At 39.0% G+C, this 23,924-nt stretch overlaps 1 protein-coding gene and 1 long non-coding RNA gene across 3 annotated transcripts in view; one reads left to right on the forward strand and one right to left on the reverse strand.

Moving 5' to 3' along the window:
- The window catches only part of ALDH1A2 (aldehyde dehydrogenase 1 family member A2), a 57,974-nt gene that overhangs the window by 2,175 nt on the left and 31,875 nt on the right, over positions 1–23,924 (forward strand). The gene's annotated exons all lie outside the window — the stretch shown is intronic.
- LOC142603438 (uncharacterized) lies at positions 1,618–23,903 on the reverse strand. The gene is made up of 2 exons (XR_012837367.1): positions 23,577–23,903; positions 1,618–1,718 (listed from the first exon to the last, which is right to left on the reverse strand). It is a non-coding gene; the product is annotated as an uncharacterized LOC142603438 (long non-coding RNA).

Genomic DNA, 23,924 nt, shown 5'->3' on the forward strand with positions numbered 1-23,924 from the left:
GATAAAAAACTACTAAGACTGCCTTGAGTCTGTAATAAAGGAAACAGATTTTTACCCTGTAATTATCTGAAAAAAACATAGGATAATAGAAGAACAAATTAGATCTGTTGGGACTGGCTTTACCACTTTTCTTTAAACATAAGTATTTTCTACAGAGCTGTTGGGGTTTATTTTCAGTGCAAAATCAGTAGTTCTCAAACATGTTTCAGTTGCTTTTGATGTACTTCAGAGGAAGTTACTATACGTACCTGTATATCTCAATCAGAAAATAAAAATGTTTTCTTTCTTGAATTACCCTGTGTGCCCAAGGGACTCTTTTACAATTCCTGGAGGACTCTTAATAGTACCAGGTTGTTACAGCACTGGAACAGGTCTCTCAGCTAACTTCCATGATATTTGAATATACCTTTGAACGATATTGCAAGGGGGCATATTTTTTCCCACTAACCTTTAAGATTAATTTTCATAAAGAGGAGGTCAATGTAGAAAAATCTGCTGGTTTTCTATGGTGTATTATGGGACTAAATTGTTTTTGTCTATTAAAATGGGCTTTAAGAACAGTCATTTGTTTGTAAACGCAATTTGAATTTTTAAGTTCATTTATATATTTTGAATCTTTGCATCTTTAGTTAAAAAATGTTTTCATTTCTGTTGGAGACGTTTCAAATGTATAAACAGATTACAATGTGTCAGACTTTGTTTCTAATTACCAAGTAACTTAGTAGGAAAATAAGCACATCAGCACTGGGAAAAGGTGATAACATTTTTATCTACTGGAAATACAACTTCAGGAGCTTTAAAGCTGATAGGAAACTCATTTTGGCTGATGTAGTCTAATTTTTTCCTCCATATCATCACTTTAAAAGCTTTTCATCTTTTCTCTTTTTTAAGCGGGTGCCAAAAGTAATTTGTCCTCTAATTTGTTACAGCAATTCCATGTTCTAGGAGAATGACTTTCCTCTGAAACAACTATTTTAGATTTCATTACATTTTAATGCAAACTGCAATATGCAAATTAAAAGATGCATATGGTTTCTTGCATGTAATTTCTTTGAAAATAGTTAAATAAATATGGAATGTAGTTATTTGATTTGTGTGGTGTTACACTTTGGAGCAATCATACTGCGCAAATAGTGTTTGGCATGAATTTTGTTTATTGCTGGTTTCTGTGTAAAATGCTTCCGGAGTGTTCAGTGGATAATACTTGAGAGTAGTATCACAGTCAGTTTGCATAGTAAGTGTCCTTGCATTTCTCTGTTCTAAAACTGGAGAATTGGTTCTAAAAATCTTTGAAAAATGTAAGAGTCGTCAGCAATCATATCTTCCTATCTGTGAGAACGTAAGCTGGATAGTAACCTTTAATAATTCAGAATATATAATGCCATCATCTCAGACATATGTAAGATGTTACACATTTTATACTAATGGAACAAGTTAAAGTTATTTTATTTCAATATTAAGCCAAAACCAATGGCAACATGTTTCTTCTAAGCTTGGTTTTGAGATGTCAGGTAAGTCCTGGTTGCTTTTAAGAGAAATTTATTTTAGGACAGGTATCAAATATTTCACTTTGGCCATATATCCTCTGTCTCTGTTTTTCTGTCTCGCTCTTCCCTCCTTTTTCTCTGCAGGAAATAGAAGTGATTTATAGATAATTGGAGTCTTCAGCTTGGAGTCTTGTCTTGGGCAGAACTTTTATCCAGGATCCACTTTCCCACCTATTACAAAGAAAAACAATCAAAAATTAAATAATGGATTGTAACTTGATTCTTTCTTCTGGGGGAGTGGTCACTTCATGTCTTAAATGACAAACAACTTCCATAAACAATAAATAACATTAGACTAAAGCACTTTAGCAAAAAAAACCTCAACGACCCCAAACCTTGTAAAATCAGACATCTGTAAGCATTCCTAGCAGCCTCTCTCCTGCTTGTTAGTTGAGAATTTTAAATATACAACCAGGACACAGAACTCTTTATTACAGCTGTTTCTGAATGTAAAATCTTAACCATTTGGGACTTAATTCTTTATGAAAACTAGAGGTACCTGTGAACATTTAAACTAAGTGAAGTAACTTTAAAATATGTTTTGCCAATTAAATCCCATTTCTGGAATTCTGAAGTTGGGAAATAGACAGTTTTGTTAGGATAGAACATGTTAACATTCTAGGAATCCCTAAACAACATTTGTTAAAGACTTGGAATACGTACTGGGAAAAAAAGTAAATTTATTATTCATTAATCTTTAAAGCACTAGATTATCCTTGGAATTACTATGAAAGTTCCTTCCAAGAACATAGATAAAACAAATACTACCCATCTAATTTTCGTGTATTCAATTATTTAACAGAATTATTGCAACTTGTGAAATATTCCTCTGGTAGGTTTACTGAATTGAGCAGAAAACAGTGTGGTAAGTCCTTCCAATCTGTACGCCTTAACACACAGAGGCAATGTAGTTTTTCATTGGTCAGAAAACATATATTTAGTGATGAAAATTACATGATACCATGTTTTTATGTAAGATGCGCAGCAGTATCTCTTGTAACTTCAACATTGGGAGTCAGCCTATGCTTCTTTAAAAAACAGCCATTAGAAATATTTTTCCCAGCTTTTTAATACCTTGGCATGGTCTCTGTGAAAAATAAAGTGGTTTAGATGTGTGTAATAAGAATTGGTGGATAGGATGTGAACCAGACATGAAGATGTGTGTTCAAGCACACAGGGTTAAGTTTTTCTGTGTGGCTGTCAAGTACTAAAATCGCTACATGCAAGATTCTCTCTCTCCATCGTGATGACTCTTTAATTCCCTACTTCTTAACATTAACATTTGGGGAGGGATTGCATCTGCAGAACAGGGGATCTTCCAGTATTGCATGGAATTAGGTTATTCTACAGCCCTGTGGCACAGACTAGCCAGGAGTGTGTTGGCAGTGCTATGCTCCGTATGTAAGGGAGCATGTAGGTGGGAAGGGGATCCAGCCCTCTCCCTGGCAACAAGTCATACTTCTACAAATGTCAACTCTGTGCCAGAAACTCTGCTGGAATGGGCTGCTCCAGAAATAATCAGATATGTGATACAAGCTGTAGCATGATGTCCAGTAGTAACATGTTATTAGCATGTTTTGTGCAGGAAGTGCACCCCTGAGTGGATGGTGCTGACAACCTGATAGTTTCTGAGGGTGATCAGAGGGTTCTCAGCTTAATACTATATTGATGCCTCCCTCTTTCATGCTCTTACGAAACTCCATTCTCCTTCCTGAGACCTGAGCATCTCCCAAGTATCTTGCAGTAGACGTGGAATCAGTCCAGTGGATTGAGCCCTTAGCAAGGTTTTCCTCCTGCTGTCTCCATTTGAGGGGCTAAAGGTGTTTCTGCGGGATGTGGCTATCCTTCCTTTGTTATGGCATAATCAAATCTGCTTTACAAAATATTTTTATAGTGGCTTTAGTAAGTCACGTTGACTTTAAAAGACAGCTTGATATAAAATGAGGACCCTAGGGTTCTGTCCTGTCCTGTCCTACCTCTGTCACTACATCATGTAACTGAGTGAACAAACATTCTCAGTTTGCATCATGTTGGGGACACTAATCCAGATTTTTAAGTTTTGTTTCTTGCTTACCACCTGATTTAAATCTGAGAAAGAGTTGGAGAACTTTAGCATATGGAAAAGTTGAAGAATTGTGGTTTTGAGAGCTTTTTATAAAGAGATGGTGTAAAGAGCGGAAGTTACAGTACTGTGGCAGTGAAGAGGTACAGAAATGTTTCTGTAGTAATAGCCTGTGAATTGACTGACAACTGTATTTTTTTGTCCTGTATAAAAGGGTTTGCCTCTACTCTTACACCAGAGGCTAAGATCAGGTCAGTTTCTAAACACAGACCAGGGAAACTACCCAGCACTGCAACAGAAAACTGTATATAGCAGTTTGTGTTCAGTGTAGGCAAACTGCTTCTGGGTAGACAAGAACTAACAAATACCTTTCAAATTCTCGTATGATAAGCATTTGGGTTTGAAGTGCTTTGTTACTTAGTTTCTGTATTTTCTTTCCCATTGTGCTTTCTTGCCATTGCCCAGAAATGAATGCTGCAGAACACTTACAAATTCTCTTCATCAAAATTGCCAGCATGTGTTTTCCAGATAAAATTCTAGACTGACATTAAGATAGGAGGCAGGAAATCTATTTTATTTACAATAATATGCAGAATCTTTGCAATTTTTTGAACTGAAGACAAGCTGTGGCACAACTCAGTTAAGTGATGGATACATGCTACTTCCCACCTGTCTTTCCCTGAATGAGCTCACTACTTTAGTGCCTTCTGAAGTCAGATTCAGTGACTGGTACTTGCAGGAATCAGTTAGCCTTTTGGGTCAGGTCAGTGAGTGCTGTCCAGTTACAAAAGAGATGTTTGCATGCAGGTAGTTTTCACCTTTGTGGAACACTTTGGCATCTGATGCTGATACTAGATATGTCCCTCGGTAGCATCGTATATGAAGTTTTACGGTATATACTGTATTTAGATTTACTGTTGTTTAAATCTAGTTTGAATTCTCTTCTAGTGTGTTCATACTTTGTGGTTAGTATTACAATCCATCAACCCAGATAGCAATTGCAAACTATTTATGCACTTATTTCCAATCAACAGCCTGAATATAGAATTCTTTCTTTCCTCTCAAACCTTTAAGGTCTTCTGCACAACCCAATTTGCCCAGGTTTTGCATGAGGGATCAAGAAACAATTGTAGTCTTATGCATATCCAGTCCCCTGCCTTTGCTTACTCCAGTACAGCTGCTATAACCATGTTAATTCACGAGCATTAAAAATACAGAAACTACCAGGCTGAAACTGGCAACAACTAGATAACTACTGCAGATAGCTACTATATTACTGAGTAGGTAGCTATTGTAGCAGTGACCTCTTACTGTGTTGAAGTTTTAGGGAAAGACTGAATCTTTAGGGAAAATGCAAACTGGTTTAATGCATCAAGTTGTACAATACTACATTGCTGGCTATAGGGAAATTTTCTTCTCTTTGTCCAGTCTATAAAGTCAGATGATACTCTGAAAGATAAGAGCTAAGTGTTTTTCTCATCTTTGCAAAAATGTTTATGATTTCAAGTATTCCAATACAAAAGATGCATATATTTATTTGCACACCAAAACCAGAAGGTCAGTAATAATCAGAGCACTTGCTCAAGGTGAAGAGCAGCCAGATTCATACCCCTGCTCTGAAGCAAGCAGAGCAGAAACCTGAATATGGATGCCGACTTTTTGATGGTGGATACGTCCCAATTTTGGATGCTATCTGCCTTTGGCTATCCTTGGAAAGAGTTTCACATTCTCTCCTGTTGGATAATTCACTTGTAAGTACTTATGAGGCCTGAGAGATACCAACTTCATAGCACAGTGGGCAGGACACTCATGGAGGAAAAGTAGAACTCAGGTCTTTGCTCCAAGAATACTCATGGCATCAGACAGAGCAAGGATTTAATCCAAGATCTATGGCTGTCTAGGCATTGACCCTAACTATTGGACTACTGAGTTGGGATAATGTGTCTTGAACACACACTTTCACTCTGACAAAAAAAAATTCCCTCTTTAATTTTCCACGCCATTCTGTCCTTTGGAAACATTTCCCACAGAAGTTCACCAATCCTGGTATACTTCAAATTTATGTCCTGATGTATCCGCATTTTCTGATAAAAAAAATCCCAAGAGTCCAAAAATTCTTGATGATCTCTGCTCAGCTCAACCATCTCCCTGTCCATGCAGAATTGTTCCCCACAGACCTTAATGGGCCCTGCCAGTTTGATGTTACTCACTGCCATAAACTGCTTTGTTCCTGGGAGCCCCACACAATGGAACCGCTGCACCCGTTTGTCTTCCCTTCTTTACAGTGCATATTAACAGTTACCTTCAATAAGCTCTCCATACACATTGCAAGTCGTTGGGAACATCAGCATCTAAAAGTAATTTGAACCCTTCCTTCAAACAGGCTTTGGCAAATTTCATCTACCCTTGCATTGCTCAAATGCCTTTTAACTTCAGCCCTAGTGATATTTTCTTCAGTGCTCTGATTAGGCTGAATATTTTTATCTGCAAACTATATACCTTACTATTAATGATCTGCAAAAGCAGGTGAACCAAGATATTGATTGCTAGTCACAGTAATGAAGGGGCACCTTGCTATTAACCTCTTTCCAGGGCGAATTATCCATTTATTTCCAGTCTTTTTATCTTATCTCTTAACCACTTTTTAATCCATGGCAGGACTTTATCTTTCACCATATGGTTACTAACTTTCCTTAATAGCCTCTTGCTAAGGACTTTATCATCAAAAGCGTTTTTAAAGTCTAAATAAATTATATCCACTGATTCATCTTGGCTCCTCATTTGACTAACTATCTTCCAAGAAATCTCACAGGTTTACAGAGATAAATGACAAAAGATGAGTTCAGTGGTCCATATCATAAATTCTTAGTCAGATCCTGCATAAAGTCACATTTCTTCTTTTACAGTTTTGCAGCTCTCTTTCCTAAGACTGAACTGTAACATTTTGCTTTTTTTTTGGTAAATTGTTTAATTCTCTTTGCTTCTAGAAAACACAACTTTTTATGTTTGTTTTTTTTTTAAAGAGTAGAACTCGCTCTCTGAAACAAGTAACATCAACTTTAGTTCAGCTGAAAGAAATGAGAGACAAAAAATGCATTTCTACAGAGACAACATTACAGGGAAGCTATGTAAATATAATATAAGCATGGCTGTGTAAAGGTTTAAAAAAATCATCAGAAAGTTGCAGTTTTGTGCAGTCCTCTAGGGAGGAATCCTCAAGCAAGTGCTGGCATCCCTACTCAAGCACAAATAAGTGCATAAATAGCTATGTGAAGACTTACTACTAAGTATTATATAGAGAAAGATGAAGTCTAAAAAATGATTGCCATCTAAGGGCCCAGTCATTCATTACTTCTGTGTTTACTCAAATGACTAGAGGAATTCCTGTTCAGACTGCATACACTAATTGGCTTTTCTCCAAAACACAAGTTCCATGTTTCAGAACTTGTCTAAAACCATATTTCTACTGACCAGCATTTTCTGTTACTTTTAATAGCAATCTACCTTTGTGACATGAATGCAACACATCAATTTTAAGTTATGCAGTGTAACTAAGCTTTAAATATTGGAGCAGTTCATTACTAAAAGTATGATATGTGAAGCCACATCAAAGCGTTGCTGCAACAGCATTGCTGAAATAGTCTCCAATTGACAAAAGAAAAAAAGGACTTGTTCACTTGAAGTCAGTTCCTTTCCCAGAGAGCCCAGTGAACTAGATTTTTACCTTATGACTTGAAACATAATACATTCCAGCTTTGTTGGACTGAAGTGGGAAAATACTTCAGAGCAGAGAACCATCCCCATCAAATTCTGTGACCCAAATGAAAATGTTTAAGGTCAGCTTAATCTCAGTTGACCTCAGCTGGAGGTTAAAACACAGGGACTGCACTGACCACTAGAGTATAGAGACCTTAATCTGTCAGGGATTCATAGGTAATGAAGACTTTCAGTTGAACTCAGAATCAAAAGGGATGCCAGTGGGCCAGCTGTGGAGAGGCAGGCCTACAGCAGGTGTTGAGGTTACAGAAAGCATATACTTTGCTAATTTCCATGTGAATTTCCAGTGTGCCCCAATTTAAAATAAGCGAGTTAGAAAAATCTGTTTGGAAAGTCACAAAGACGTAGGAAGTGTTGCACAGAAGAACAGGCTGCAACCTCTTTGCTGAACTCAGAAGAGGATGCCAGGGAGACACCATCCTCTTACCGTGTTCTGATCATCTCGCAATGATTTCACAAAATCTCTCAGTTTGGACTCAGAAACTGTCAGAAAGTGCTTTTCCCTACAGAAATTCCAAACATGTCTATTTACATAGGTAAAGGCTTCACTCTAAAGTGAAACTGATTTATTTCCAAAGCTGACCTATTTACTATTTCAGGCAAATAAAGGTGATCTTACCCTCTTGTGAATAGGTCAGCATGCCTTAAATTTGGCCTCAAGTGACTAGAGCTGGTCAGACCCTGAGGTCTGCATTTAATCCTAAATAGGATCTCTCCAATTGGAAGATCCTTCCAGGTCTGTGCTGTGGCAGTGTGTTCTCATGCTTCAGTGGGAAAAATGTCACTTAATACATGATCATCATCATCACTTCTGCACCAATCTGGTATATCCTTAGTGACTTTTGTGCAATTCCTGATGCCTCAGCTTTTGAAAACTGGAAGAATCAAGATGCACTGGCATTTGGCATTTCTTTCGGGAACTTTATTTCAACTCTTTGCAGTGCAGTTGGGACTGAAACACCCTTGTCTTGGCATGGCCTTTAAAGGATCTTTGATATATTGCTGGTGTTAGAGTTTTAGTAAAGATGAGTTCCCAGAACAAGTATTTTACCTGTCATCTTGTAGTGTTCAAACTAGTGGCCCTGCTTTTATTCCCGTGGCCCTACAACACGTTAAATTTTGACCAGAAATATCATCTACTTTGGTATAGCCAAATAAAGATCCCCTCTAAATGAGTAGCCACTTCGGGAAATATCTTCAGTCTCCCTTTTATAGTTTTCATAGCCAGGTTGTTTTGGGTATCCACTGACTCTCCCACAACCTATATTTGCTTATTTATTAAACTTAGGCTTCTCTTGGCTGTTTTATTTGTGTTACCTTTTTGGTATTTTTCTGCAGAATATTTAGTAGCAATTTTAATTTTGTGTTTTGCAGCCTTTTAAAGTTAGCACTTTTCTTTTTTTGGCCTACATTTCCTCTTGTATCTTCCTGCTTAGCCACCCCATTTATTTTCTTGCTTGAGCTTCCCATTTTTAGCCTTGGGAATGCAAATCTTTGACTCTTTTACATTCCTAAGCCACCATGCTGATTCTATGGATTTTAATTTCCTAGCTTCAAGCCGAGAGTTTAAGTTACTTCCTCTTTTTTTAAAAAAATCGCTTCTTGAAGTTTAGTATCCCAGAGAGCAGGGCTTCTTCATGTGTTTCTCTCCTGCAATGAAGCTGAAATTATTTATGTGGTAACCATTTCTCAGGGGTTCAGACACAATTTTTAGTCCTTGACAGGACTGTGTCAAACGTTGTTTAGATTAGGATACAGAAAACTGTTTGCTCTGTAGACACTATCTCAACGCAGCTCTCACTGAACTAATACGCAGTTACTTTTGCAGCAGTCATATTGCCTTCATACTCTTTTGCCAGTTCAGTGCCACTTCAGTGTCACTTCAGTTGCTCTTAGAAGTCAGTACTTCACTCCTGCTATTATCCTTCATGATCTACACTGCCTGAACATCCATGGGTCTACATTATGTGTTATGTTTCTCTTACAAGAAATATCCACGCAATTCCTTGCACGCAGAACTACTCCCCCCTCTCTGCAGCCTGACTTGTCCTCCCTATGTAGCTTATACCTAGAAATCATGGTATGCCCCTGATAATTCTCATCCCCTTACACTCAAAAAATGCTAGGTTTTTTGCTCTCCATGATACAGTCCAGATCACCCAATTTCACGCTTTACATTTCTTATGCCGGTTTATAGGCACTTGCGCTTTTATTTCCTAAGATGACCTAGATGAAAATTGTGATCTAGTTAGTTGAAAACCCCTGTAAAGTCTTTTCAGCTCAGCCACTAAAGCGCTTCCCATGACATTGCACCCCACTTTCATTTACCACTCTGCTAGTGTAAAAAGTCCTTAAAATAGAAATTAAACTGGCTGTAATACTTCTTTACACTGTCAAATTGATTTGAGAAGGCATTTATGTAACTGCCAGGTGGATACATAGATTTATTTTTTTTTTTAAGGAACCATTTTGTTTTGTTGCTTGAAACATTTGGAGTTTATTTTAAGTGTTCTTTGCATCCAGGCATAAAAGCACTGTCCTGATTCCACTAGGTGTTTTCAGAACTTACTGATATACCATAACATATGCATTTTACATTTGTTTATGTGTTTTTTTCAGCTGTAATTCTTCCGCTGTAACAATAATAAACTATTTAGTTTAAGTTTATTCTTGAGTAGTTAGAAACTACCAAGAAATTACCACCTGCCTTTCCAAATCAAGAGATTTATTTTATTTTCTCCAAGTTCTTCAGTTGTGATGTATGGTTGCAGCAGTCCTGTACCAGAACAGCCTGCACGGACCTTGAGAAACACCCACGTGTTTTTCAGGGCATCTGGCTAAGCCTTCACCCCCTTTTCCATCAGTGCTTGATGTTTTGTTGGTCTTCCTCTTTTTGTCCTTATCACACTTTCTTTACCACAGCTACTTAACAGCCTCTTCTGTCTTTTGTGATGTCTATGGGATGCTGTTTTCCTGAGAGGTGAGAATCAAGCTCTGCTTTATCACTTGCCCATCTGAAATTGCGATATGAGACTAACACTAAATGGCTTAGCTGTGCTGATAATGACCTAGTCTTGGTGGTCCAGCCCTTTGATAGTGATTTTAAAATCCATTTGTTACATTATTAAAGACGTTTTTAGTTAGCATCACTCAAGTGTTAATATTCTGCTCCTTCCATCAAAGCTTTTAGAAAGCATTAATTGATTCAGTCTTACTGTAAAACTGGTGACAAGGCTCCTTCACAGATGGGGGAGTTTAAATTTGTGGGAGTGCAACCATGACTAACTCAGTAGGTCAGTGTCAGAAGCAGGATCTCTTGCTAAACCAGCCATACTACTAGAAGATAAAACCTCTTTTTTGTATGTACTATTCTGGGAAATGGAAATACAGATGAATTTCTGAGCCAGCGTTTACATGTGGATGCATGTCTACAATTCTGTATGGTACTAATCGTGCACTTTTCTTTGCACTCGCCTATATGTGCACACACAGTATAGATGAAAAGACTCTGTTCTTTGTGCTCTTTGCTCTCTTTCTGTGTCACTTTATCAGGAGTTGTCTCTGTTGTTTTTCCTTTGAGCGCCGTCTGGGAGGCAGTGCCCTCCTTGCTGGAAGGCAACGCATAATGAGTTCAAATGAAGCTGGAGCTTGCGGTGTTGCTCCCCTCTTTTCTGTTAGGAGGAGGAGTATTTCCATTGGCGCAATGCAGTGACAGAAGTCCAGGTTGTTGTCTCTGGTATTGTTTCTATTCATTTTTCAATGGTTTTGTTTTAGTAAGGCACTCCAACACACAGAGAGAAGGAAGGCCCTGCTATTTAGATGACATGCAGGAGGCCAGTGCAGAACATGCCCAGCAACTGGTGCAGCACAGCTCTTCCTCCAATCAGCCAAGACAATTGCTTTTAATGTTTGGATTCTAGTTGAAACAGCAATGTGTTCATGCTCCTGCTGTCTCAGTTCATTTCTCTCCTTGAGGGAGCAAGAGGACAAATCCTTGATAACTTATTTCCGGGTTAGAAGCCTTTACCTGCTTTCCTAGAGTGGTTCCCTGTGACTGGGAGCCTTTGTAGTCAGCTCTTCCAGCTGTTTGCCTGAATGGTCTTCAGGGAGACTAAGAGCAGTGAACCTGGAATAACAACATTTGACTTCAGCTAGGTCCCATGAGAATTTAGTTATTACTTAATGGATTGAATTGGCGACATACCTTGTACCAGATAACTGCCAAAGGTTGCATGAAATTAACCTTCACAAATGGCTAGTTATTGGTATACTCCTTGCAGAAAGCTGGGCACTGGGTGATGTATGTTTGCTGTAATTAATATGGTTTGTCATACCTTTACATGCCAGTAGTATTTGCAACGTCTGGGTGAAAAATTTCTCAGATTAAAGTCATGATGGTGATTTTACGTGTTTAGTGATCATGTGTCATTGTGTTTGCTACACTGAAGCATAAATCCTGTCTTGTAAACAGCAGGGAGACTAATGAGGTTTGCCCACATTCTGGTGTCATTACAAGGGGTTCCAGCAGAGAAGAAGGGAATTTGGTTAGAAAAGGGAAAAGAAACATGAATTTTAAAGGAATGGGGAAAAAAAAAATAAATCTCAGGACTGCATATATGAGCATTTGTTTTTAAGGAAGACTTTTTATTGACAAGACTTATAACCTACTTTGCTCATTTACGGAAATGTCTGTGTAGTTAGGTTTTGGGTTTGCCTTAGTCCATGTTTTTAATGCTGCATTTTTGGCAAAAGGTGAGGGTCATGTTTTTAATTTACACACTCAAAGTTATTAGTCTGCTTCTATTTAAAGGTAAATAGAAGAGCTCATTTTTCATGCAGGCCTACATCTCTATACAGAATAGCTTGCCAGTTAGTTATATATAAAAATGTTAAACTCTATTAAATATTGGCATTATTTTGCTATACCCTGAAGTGTTGTATTTGCTTGGGACTGTAATCAGCTCTTGCAAGAATGTTTCACATCCAATTTTAGTCTTAGCACCACAGTGTACTTTGGGGTGTAAATTTGTCAGGTATCCAAGCACAGCAGGATACTTTGACAGCTTAAGCCCAGTTCTCCCCAATCAACCTTATGAATAATAAAACATAGAATGACCTGTTCCAGTTTTGTATATGCAAAGTCAGTGGCTTACCGACAGAAAGAACTGGAGGAGAAATCAGAACTGAACTCTGAGGAAAGGTAATCTAGCTAAAGGTTTCTTCTCTCCACAAGAATATTCTAAAGTAAATAAATCAGCATTTCCCAAGACTTTTTATTGAAAAGAATTTCTAGCCTGAGAGATTTCATTGCAGCATTGACTGAGGACAGGTGTTAGGTTCCTTTGCATCTTCTTGAAGAGCAAAAAGGGTTTATAAATCAGACTTCTGGGAACTGTTATCTCACAGCTTCTTCTAACAAACACAACAATTTGTTTTAAAGGCTTTCACCAAAGATGTCATAAGTGGTAATCCCCATGTTGTAAGTGGGTACTTAATGTGATTTAACTTAATGCTGATGATGCAAAGCTATTCTCCCCCAAAGCCCGTTAAGAACATCCAGTTTTCTGGTAGACTAACACTCCCGCTTACTATCGTACAGATAAGTGACTGTTTAACCAGGACAATAAGGAATAGTTTCAAACCACAAAACTGAATGGCCACAAAACTGGTCTTTGTGAAAGTTCAGACTTTGAAGGAACATGTCACAAGCTGGATTTATTTTTTAGGAGTAGTTTGAATTTCTCTACATACAGACATGTACATACTGGCACTTTCAACCACCTTAATGAGCATACCGGTGAATACCATTATTTATGATATTAGTAAACATGGTCTAGGTAGAAAAGTGCCGGTGCAAGCCATTTATGTAAATGAAATAAAGAAACTGATAAATACTGAGTTTTATTTCATGTCGCCCTACAGTGCAGATATTATCTTGGATAAACTATTAGAATTGCTTTTCATACTGCATACTTATTTTTTGACTTTTTGTGGATTCTGTACATGCAAAATGGCATGAAAGGAAAAGTCACTGGTATCATTTAGCAAAACATGTTAATGGTAATATTTGAAAATATTCAGGATGCAAAGTAGAAGTGAAGGCAAACTTTCCAGGAGCTTATGGCTGCTCACTTGGGTCTAATATAGAGTTAGCACTTTGCAGGTCAGTGCCTCTGCTATTTGTCTCTGACCTAACAGATCTGGAGTTCTTCACATCAAAACCAAGTCTTGCTGAGCTGAGATCAAACGTGTTAAGGTAAGGATCTTGCCAGTGATTTATCGTGCCAGGGAGGGTGATCAGGCCATAAGGGGCCACTGCAAATGAAGTTGACATTCCAGCAATTTCTCATGTGCAGTTATAAGGTAATTTTCTCAGACAGAGCTTTTAAGTCAAAATAAATTTGCCCATTGTTTTTTTCTGTATTGCTTCTAGTGTCTGAAATCCTAGTAGTATTTATTTATGCAGCATAGCTAATTTCTATGGAAGAACTTGTTCTTTGGTGATCAACATTTAAAATGGAAGTTACCCACAAGTGATGATCTGCTAGATTCTTTTAAATGGCAGAACATGTTTCCCATGTACAAATAAATAGATCACACTGTTTTACGTCACACATAATGAGCACACAAAACTTGCAATACACAAATGATGCAAAACACAGGGAAACTATACAGACTAATACTAGTCTTGTTTGTACAAGCCCCTCCTCATTCCCACTATTTCAAATGAGTGCTTGTGGAAGGGTTTCCAGGATCAAGTTCTTAATAGCCACAACTTCATTAAAGCCCAGTGACAGCCCAATAATGGATTCTGTAAACAAATACTCCCTCCTCTCCATTCCTGATTTAATAGATTTTTAGAATTCTTTTGTTATTTCAGTTTTTAAGTTGCAGTAAGTGACATCAAGGATCTTACTCATAAAAACCACTGACATTCTTACCCAAATCATTCAGTGATGGCTTTTCTGTGTTATTAATTATTTTTTTTAGTCATCCTGGCTTCAGAAACAATGTTTTCTGATGCAGTTAAGACAGACAGTAAATGTTCTCCAGCAATTACAGAGAGTCCCACAAGTGAAAGGATAAGTGAGGCTTAGGAGCTTAGTTTCTTAGGAATACATGAAATATTACCTGAGCTATGGGAAAGTGTTATTGCTCCTGTATTGTGCTACTAACAGCAGATAAATTCTTCATTATTAACTGAAAAAAAAATAGGAATTACTTTGTGGAAAGCTTTTATGTGCTGTAAGTAAAGTTTCTTCCCACAGATTTAATAAGGCAGGCAAAAACAGTAAAATGTTTGTGGTGGGTATAGTTCAACAGACAAAACAATCTGAAGTTTCTTCTCTTTACATTAATTTTCTTGAACAACCAGGTGCAAAATAATCCCTTTAATGAGACTGAATTGAAATAACGGATGCTATATCAGCATGTGGCACAGTGAGAAACTAAAATAGAAAAGGGTATCATCACAGTTTGGCAGCCTGGGTTTTGTGCAGGAAATGGGGGGGAGGAGGAAAGTAAGCATGCTACTGCATGTTGTTAAGACTTATTTAATCTTCTTAACTAATTACTCACACTTCCTAATTCAAAATCATACAAACAAAAACGTTTAGATAAGCTGGGAGTTTTTTCAAATGGGTGCCCCCTACAGCTTACAAAATAAACATGACAGGCTTCCCCCGTCTGATGTGCTGCCATTTGCAAAAGAACAGACCCAACTCTCAGAAAGGCAGAAGACTAATTAAGACAGGAAAACAGGCAGGTCAAACATTTGGTGTGAGGGATTTGGGACATAGGGGAGAAAAAAATGACATTACTTTCCACTTTCACAGCAGTCTGACAGGAGGCTTCAAGCCTTTTCTCCGATCCCATTTGCTGCTTAGAAGCCTGGATCCCCCCAGATTCTCCTTCCAGTCACACTCGTTTCCTAGCGTACCGCTCCCCAAACTGTACTGACTGTGAGCTGGCGCAGCAGGGCACTCACTGTATCTGCCTTAAACCAGACGTCCGGGTGAGTGGGCCATGCAACAGCCACTGGAGAGACAGGCCCTTCCAGGGCAGGGTAACTGAGCACACCTGAGGTGGCGAGTCCTGCCCTCAGGCGCTGCTGCTTCCTCTCCTTCCACCCCATGGGGACGGGAAAGAGACTGAGCTTCTGCATTAGATGCCACCATTAGGTACTAGATCATGTGAAACCTCCTCCAGCTGATGTCTGACTTCATTTACACACGCTAAAATGTCACTGAGACCTTGATGTATTTACCTGTTTTAAATACTTGGCTTCTGATCCAAGGTCCTCTGACATCAAGGACTGTTTTTTATTTCAGTAGGCTTAGATCAGGCCTTGCTACTTGAGAAGCTGAACACTCTAGTCTTCTCATCCAGACATTTACCCTTGGCACAGGACTCAGGTTGCATAAAAATAATTCTACTAGATTTTGATGTACAGCTGCGCTGACAGCGAAAGCAGAGCAGCCTTCTCTGCAGAAGCACCAGAGCACTACTTGTGCATTCATTTGATTTCTACTTTTTGGATTCTCCTGCTTGTAGTATGTTTGTAAATGTTTAAAATTCTCCAACCCTCTCTGTACACTCTGAAGTTTGGACTCTAGATTTCCTGAGTGAAATTTCAAGCTTGGGTTGATGAAGAAAACCCCCATGTATGATAGACCCTATCTAAAAGCCATATGACCCTATCCTTCTGGCTCTGAGGTCCACATGAGTTTTAAAGAAACCCAAACACCCCAAAACACACATAGCTTTAGAAAAGAGCTGCTCTTCCTTTTCAAGTCTCTTTCTGTTTGGAAGGGGGGAGGGTGTTAGGTAAGAAGGAAGGAGCCAGGACAACCCAGCAGCCAAAGAAGAAAAATAAAAATCAACATGTTCTCGTTTTGTTTGGCCCTTGCAGACCTCACAGCCTCTAGAGCAGGTGTCAAGTTTCCAATGAAACAGCTTTGTCTCCCAGTACAAACATCCCTCTGGAGGCTGTGGCCATCGCTTCCTTTTCATCGACCAGGGCCTGATTCAGCTCCCACTGAAGACAGTTGGATTTTTCCTTTTATTTTACTGTGGGTGGGATTGGACCTCTAGTGGCTGAAAACCAGCTATGTCCAGAGCAGCTTGCTTGCCAGAATGAAATTTAGTGCAAAGTTCAGTGTTACTCATGTACAGTACACCGTTTCTCTTCTTTTAAAAAGTGCAGCTCCTCCACAACTGAAAGGCATCTCAGTACAAGAACCCAAATCTGGGTACCTTCCGCAAGACTAATACTGCTCTAACCATTTCTGTTTGTATGCTCAAGCCAGCCAGCCTGCCCTCCCTTACGTAGGTGTATTGTTTACAAGTGATGCAGTCATTGGCACTGCCCAAGAAAAGGCTCATTTGCACATTGCATTGAGAAGCTGGATTCTGCACTGAGAATGTTTGGGGACGTTGGCCTCACAGTCTGTGGCCCACTACTTGTGATTTGTGAACTTCCAGTGAGGAGCAGTGACTCTTGCAGCTCACCTGAACAATCCCCTTCTTAAAAGTAAACTATAATGCTACTGCTTATCAATTGCTGGGCAGCCTGCAATCAGTTTGCTGAGCTTGGCTTTTGCTTTCCTAGCGCCGACTTAGGAGCCAGGTTTTGGGGTTTTTTTCCGTAGCCAGCTGTTGGCTTCCAGTCACTCCCAGGAGTGCCCTGCAACATGCGCCGCTAGAACGTGAGAAATCTGTGGTATCGAGACAGCCATAAAAGTGAAGAAAAACAAAGCTTGAGAAAATAAACAAGCTGCACCTCTGATTGGCAATCCCTTCTACTTCATTCCCTTACAATTGTACTAATCGTTAGAACTCTTGAAATGTTTCCAAAGGAGAGGAAATGAAGTTGCTGAGATGGGAAAGGATATGAAACTTCCTGACCAGACTGAGGCGCAGGTGCCCGGTATCTGTGATGTTATGCAGTATTTACCAAGGGAAATGCTGCTGCTGGATTTTTTTGCATGCCTTTAAAATTGTTGTATGTGCCCTGCCCCCCCCCCCCCCCCCCCCCCCCCCCCCCAAGTGCCATTATGTATTTCTTAATGCCTCCAGCTATGAGAAGATGCTGAGGGCTGAACAGCTGTGATTCTTTTATAAAGTACTTTGGCATCTGATGCCCCCTCCCCCCATCTTTGCAGATTTAACGCCAAAGGCTCTCTAAGGAGAAAGTCACATATGAAAAAAAAAAATCTTTGATGGAATGAGACTATAACCAGCTACTAAATCAACTGAGTTAGGAAATTCCCATTCCTTCCTCCATTCATCCAGAACCATGTCTCCTGTGGGAAGCCATTATTATTTGGATGTTAAAATCTTCTTCCTGTACCAAAAAAAATTTCTGGAGCTGCAACAACACAAAAACATTGTTTATTAAATCCATGGGAAAATAATTCCACCTCCAAAGAGCTGAATGCTAGGCCACTGTCTGTCCACTGGCTGAAGTTCTTACTTACACAGCTGGGGAGCCTGAAGAAAATGTCTGATGACATCATCACTAAGCAATATCGAATGAAGAATGTAGATCATCATTTCACTCTCACATCATTTGAGAACATTTTCAAGAAAGGAAATGAAAAGTTACATTGTTGCCACCTGTGTTGATTACTCTTATGAATTAAAGGAGCCCAAATTCCTTTTTTTCCCTATGTTTTCAGAGAAGACAATACAAAAAAACTGAGGCAGTGAGCATGCAGGAGTCCCCAGTGAATTTAAAAATCAGTTCCATTTTCCAGATCCAGGGCTGGCCCCTGGGAGAACATCAGAGGGAATCTGTAGTGCTACAAACCCAAATCTCATTCAACTACAGGCTGCAAAGGAGGTATTAGTTCTGTGCTGCATTTTAATTGGTGATATGTATACACCCCCCCACCCCCCCCAGAGATAGTTGTTTTGTACTTCCTCAGTGGTAAATAGTGATGAGAACACAAAAATCCTATCCATTTGCTCCCTGCTCTAAATTTTGCTTCTACTGTATTGCAGATTAGATTGTTCAGCCTAGTTTTGTACACATCCCTTTCTCTTTGAATACTTATCACACCGATTACCTGCATGGTTTGAAATGAACATTAAGTTACTAATTATTAGTAAGCCAACTGCAACAGATGGCTACTTAAACAAGATATTGTAGTTGTTTATTTGAAAAGCTTAATTTGCTTTGCTTTATGCTAAAAACATTACTCTTGGCTTGATTTCAACCCTGATGAGCAGCCAAAAATGCTATTGAACTCAGTGCATAATGCTTTTGAAATGCAGGTCTTATGCAAAATGCAATATGTAATTTCCTTCCAACACGTCAGCAGAGTCTCAAAGCAACTTGAATTTTTACATGATAATTTTGAATTTTACTTTTCCTCTGTATACTTTTTTTGTATTATACAGTATCTCAAAGGCTCTGAACAGTCATGTGCCATGTAGGATGGGTCTGATTGCTTCCTTGATTAGTCCTATGGAACTCTGTCAAGAGTGGCTGTATGTAATTAACCATGGGCAGAATCTGAACCTAGCAAATATGTGGTGGGACCGTTATGTTGCAGAGTTCTATCAAAACGTCTATGTGTGTGAGTGAGAAAGAGGTTATTGTCAGTACCAGGAGGGATATGCCTGTTGTTTTAGGAAAATGCCATGCCCTCCCCATCTTTAATTTGGAAAGGAACAGAAATCATCAAGAGACCTTTATGATGAGATCTCATGAGAACGATGGCACTCCAAGGGCACATTCACAGGGGCAATGGGAGCTTCCAACTTCACCATCCCACACACATGCACACCTCACCCACTACCTCAGCTGCTGTCCTCTTCTGCGTGTTGCCTAGGCAGCATTGCTGGTGAACAGATAGTATTTAGTTTCCTCCTTAGATCACTGTACACCAACTACCGCCAGATTCCTCACTTACAGGAGGCTTTGTCTGTTTTGCCAGTTGGGTTTGTTCTTGGCCAAATCACTATACTGACAGGGACACGTAAGTAAACCAGGAAGGTTTGCCTTTTCTCTTCCTGCTCTGACATTACTGCAGTTATTGGCTCTACTGAGAGTAGATGGCAAACTATGTTCATGTGTTCCAAATTTTTGCAAGTGTTCTCTTCTTCCCTTTCCATTTTGGCAGCATTTTGATAGCACCCAACAGGCCAGATTATTTAACTACTCACAATACTGCATAGCAAATACAGGACATACTATATACTTTTTTTTTTCCTTTTCCTTACTGCAGATCACAAAAGGTAACACTAGGACTTAAACAAAAACAAATTACCTCAGTAACTCCTGGAAAACTCAAGTGGTTAATCAGTTACCTTTTATTTACATATATATGCTTAATGCTGAATTAAGTTGTAAAAACCAAAGGCTGATTTATAGCCCCAGTCAGCCTTAATTAACATTGATTCCAGGGGAATAGTAAATGTGAATAGCCTTCACAATTGAGGTTGAACAATGAACTCACTGGGTGTTGTCCAATTTGTAGCATGATTTACATGGAAGCAAAGCTTTTTTTTTCTTCCTCTTTTTTTTTTTTTTAGGGTTACCCCTTTTTCATCTGGTGTTTAGGATGGGTTATATATAATCCATAGATAGGAACATTTGCTGTCAAATATTCTCCCTGATTTAGAGTTAGCCTTTACCATGGTGACTATAAATCAGGCAGGAAAAAAAAAAAAAAAAACACCCCAATTTGAGGCTTTGCAGGGATTTCTTGTTCTTGCAATGTGTCATCGCTTGTCCATTTCATGGCATTTTTACGAAGTGGCCATAATGAAAGTCAGATTAAATGTACGGGATATATACGTTTAATCAACAGCCATTAGAGTCAGTAGTGCTGGAAGAGTTATAAAACTCCCTGTGAATGCAAATTTATTGCAAAAGAATCTGCGTCTTGGTGGTAGGAATATCTGCTGAATGGTACTACCTGACACAGAACACCTAAAACTTTCAAAAGTGAATTATTTAAGTGTAAGGTTTTGCTTGTAAAGCCGCCAGCTGCTGCATTTCAAGACTTGAAACTGTTCCAAAACATGGGTCTAGGTACTTTATTTGTGCACTAGAGTAAATACTCTGATTTTTACTGCCAATTTAAATGTGCTCAGTTTACAGTAATGAGCTTGTATAGGCAATACCTTGTTTATAGAAAGTGGAACAGGAAGAAACTAACATTAACCATTAACAGTAGCAATTTCTCTTGCCTTCAACTCTAACTTCTTGCCAAATAGATCCTTCCCATGACCCATCTGAAATATTTGCTATTACTGTTCTTTTTCTAAATCTGTGGGAAAAATGGAGCATTCAATAAAATAATACACCTTATAGTTCCAGTCAACTTGAATTGCAACACTCTTTTGTCATTCCAAGGCACTATTTCTTATTTCTCTGGTGAAATGTATTTTAAGAACAAATATGTGTCCTATGTACTAGCAAACCTGATGACAGGTCTTCATCCCAGCAGAATGTAGTTAACATTTTTTAATCTTTTTCAAAAAAGAACAGACCACTTCTATAAGGGAAGAGTACTGAATTGAGGTCGTCTCCACTTCTCAGGTTCTTGTACTCAACCTGTTTTATTCTTCCAAGACAGATAACACAAGGAACCTATGTGTTTATGTACACACTGTAAGCTTAAACAAACATCCTTACATCTCTTTTTACCATCTGTTCCTGAGGCTGCAAGCTTTTCTGCCTTCCCCTCCCTCCTCAGCGCACCCCCACACGCTCTGGGCATGGAGTTAACTCCACCGAACTCAATGGAAAGGACGTCAGTAAAATCCATCTTCCACACAGGTCACAGATCTCAGAGTTTCTTTGTTTTACTTACAGTCTAAAAAGTGACAATGATACACCAGAGGGTTTTGGCTTATGGTGTTAGTCTCTAGAGATCACACTGGTGATTCTTTCATTATCTTATTTTGGCTGGGTTAGCTCCAAAATGTCCTAACAGGGCCAGTATTTCAGTTTGCAAAGCAGTGTAATCACTGAGCAGGAAGATGCCACCCACAGTCTGAGGAGCTTACAGTCCAAGGACATGAACAGGTTCACAATAAATACAGTGTCCAAAGTGATAGATGGGCAATGGTGTGGTAGGTCCTGGGTTCAGCTACCTCAGAAAACCGAAACAAAAAGGGGGGAAAGTAAAGAAAGGACAGACTCTGAAATGGATGGAAGGGCACACAGCGAAGGGCTGTTAGAGGCACAGGGACAATGAGGAAACACAACAGAAACACACCCATAAAAGCAAAAGTACATGCAATTGTTGGTTTCTATGCACAGTTGTATTGCCAGGGTCTTTTCCAGGCAGGCACAGGTTCCTTCTGCCCATGTCCTCAGTCAGCTCGACATGAGTCAGCTCTGAACCAGAAGTTACGTCACTGCAGTTAGTGTGGCACCGAGCCTGAGCTAATAAGCCCTGCTGAGAAGAACACAGCTACATGGCTTCCATGTGGCTTGGAGAATAGGTTGAGCATGCTCATGTCTGGTAACAGAAAGCTCTACAGTCGCATCTTTGCCTTCATGTGCAAATATGAGTATGAAATTTATTTACTTTCTTTAAAATGTACAAGCACACCGGTGTCCTCACCATGTTCTTTTCTTTTATGGATGCTTTATACCCTTTGGTGTTGCAACTGTTCATCTTGAGCCTTCTGACTGTATTTTTCTCTCGGCTGCTTTTTTGCTAGAACAGTGCTGGGTTTTTTTTTTTCCCCAGCTCAGTTTCATCTCATCAGTTTATGACTAGCTCTCTACTTGTTTCCTTCCTTCCAGGAATGTTAAAACTTTGGTGATCCCCTTTCCTTAAACATCCAGCATTTTGATCCTGATGCTTTTTTTGTTATCAGACAAGTGTAAATAATTTAGTTAGAGTAAGTTTTAAACTATTTAGTCAGCAAGCTGGTGTGGCTATCCCTATTGCAAGCCTAAAAAATTAGCAGCTGAGCGATAATCGTATCATACTATTCTTTGCCTAGAAAGGACCAGTATTACATTGCATTCATTTCCCCATGACAAACATGTAATTTTTTCATCCTGGTTTTGCCACATCAAACCTGGCTATAAAGAAAACAACAACAAAAAAAAGGAACCAACAACCTGACGCCATTTAAGCAAAGTCCTTACATATGAACTGCCTTCCATCGTCTACCTGAGCTCATCTGGCTGATGTGCGCCATATACCAGTACAAAGGTGCGTGGTAGTGAGACAGCAGAAAGTGCAGGATTAAAGAGGTGGCACGCTACTGCTCTGGACAAGCTGTTTGTGATGTTTAGTCTGCCTTGTCAGTGGGACAGGTTTTTGTCCCAGTGTCTGTGGTGGTTCTGTGAGGAAACTGGACCAATGCTTAATGTATCATTCATTCTTGTTCTGTAGCCATGACCTAAAAAGATAGGCCAGTTTCTATTACCTGAATATCTCTGATTGGAACCGAGACTTTCAAAGGGTCCCTCAGCTTTCTACTCACCCAGCTGTAGGATATGTGTGGGTTATGGGGCTTTGCTTTGCTTTAACTAAAGGTCCCTGTATCTATAAACACAACTTAACCACTCATGCAAAAGAGGGTAGTGAACATTCCTTCTATCTAGGGGTGAACTCCTGCCTCCCATGAAGTCAGTGGTAAAAATTCCCATTGACTTCAATGAGGCCAGAACCTCCCCTTACACATTTAAAGTTGTATTTCATGGAATACAATGAAAGAACATTGATACCTGAACTCCAAGGAACCCATATGGTGCCTGGACTTTTTGAACACTTTTGTTCTTAGAAAGATTTCAAGGACAGGAAGAGTCTGAATACCTGGAAAAATTTTCACTCAGTCATTTTCCTAGAATGACTTATTTATTATATTTGCTAATAAATAATTGCATCCTGTTCTTGAAAGTCATTCAGTATGGCATGTATGCAGCTACCAGTAAAAACTTACTTTAAATAAACTCACTTGTCATTACCTCTCAAGACAACTCTTGTCAGCACCATTAAAATTCAAATTTGGTTTGTCCATAACAATTAAAATGATATCAACACTGAGAGAATTTAACAATTATTTCCATTGTTCTAAGTAGATAAGCAAGTTAATTCTGTGCTGCAAGCCATCACTGTAGCCATAGTCAACTGACTGTGTATTGAAGAACTGTGATGTTTGAGATTATTCAGCCTTGACTGGCTTGTATCAGTGACCAAATGTTTACTTACCAAATTGAATGATTACTCCAAATCCTTGTCTTGTCTCCAGCAGTTTCAAGGCTTTTTCTCTGTACAGGTATTTCTTTTTTTAGTTTATTTGTTACAGTTTTTGAACCAAATTTGAATGTCAACCAAGTTATTTAGAGTTCAATGCTGCTTCTATAGTAACACTGCCACAGAATACAGAAACACATCAGGGGCTGACCCTTGGCCTGAACTCTTGAAAACTGATTTTCACAGGCATAAATAAATTTCAACTCTTTTGTATTAGAATCTGCAGCGTTTCCCAGGAGTTTGTTGTTATATACATTACTGTTTGTTCATGCGGGAGGACTGATGACTTTTCTTCCTTTTCTA

Source organism: Balearica regulorum, chromosome 12, assembly GCF_011004875.1.
Source record: "Balearica regulorum gibbericeps isolate bBalReg1 chromosome 12, bBalReg1.pri, whole genome shotgun sequence".
NCBI classification, from domain to species: Eukaryota; Metazoa; Chordata; class Aves; order Gruiformes; family Gruidae; genus Balearica; species Balearica regulorum.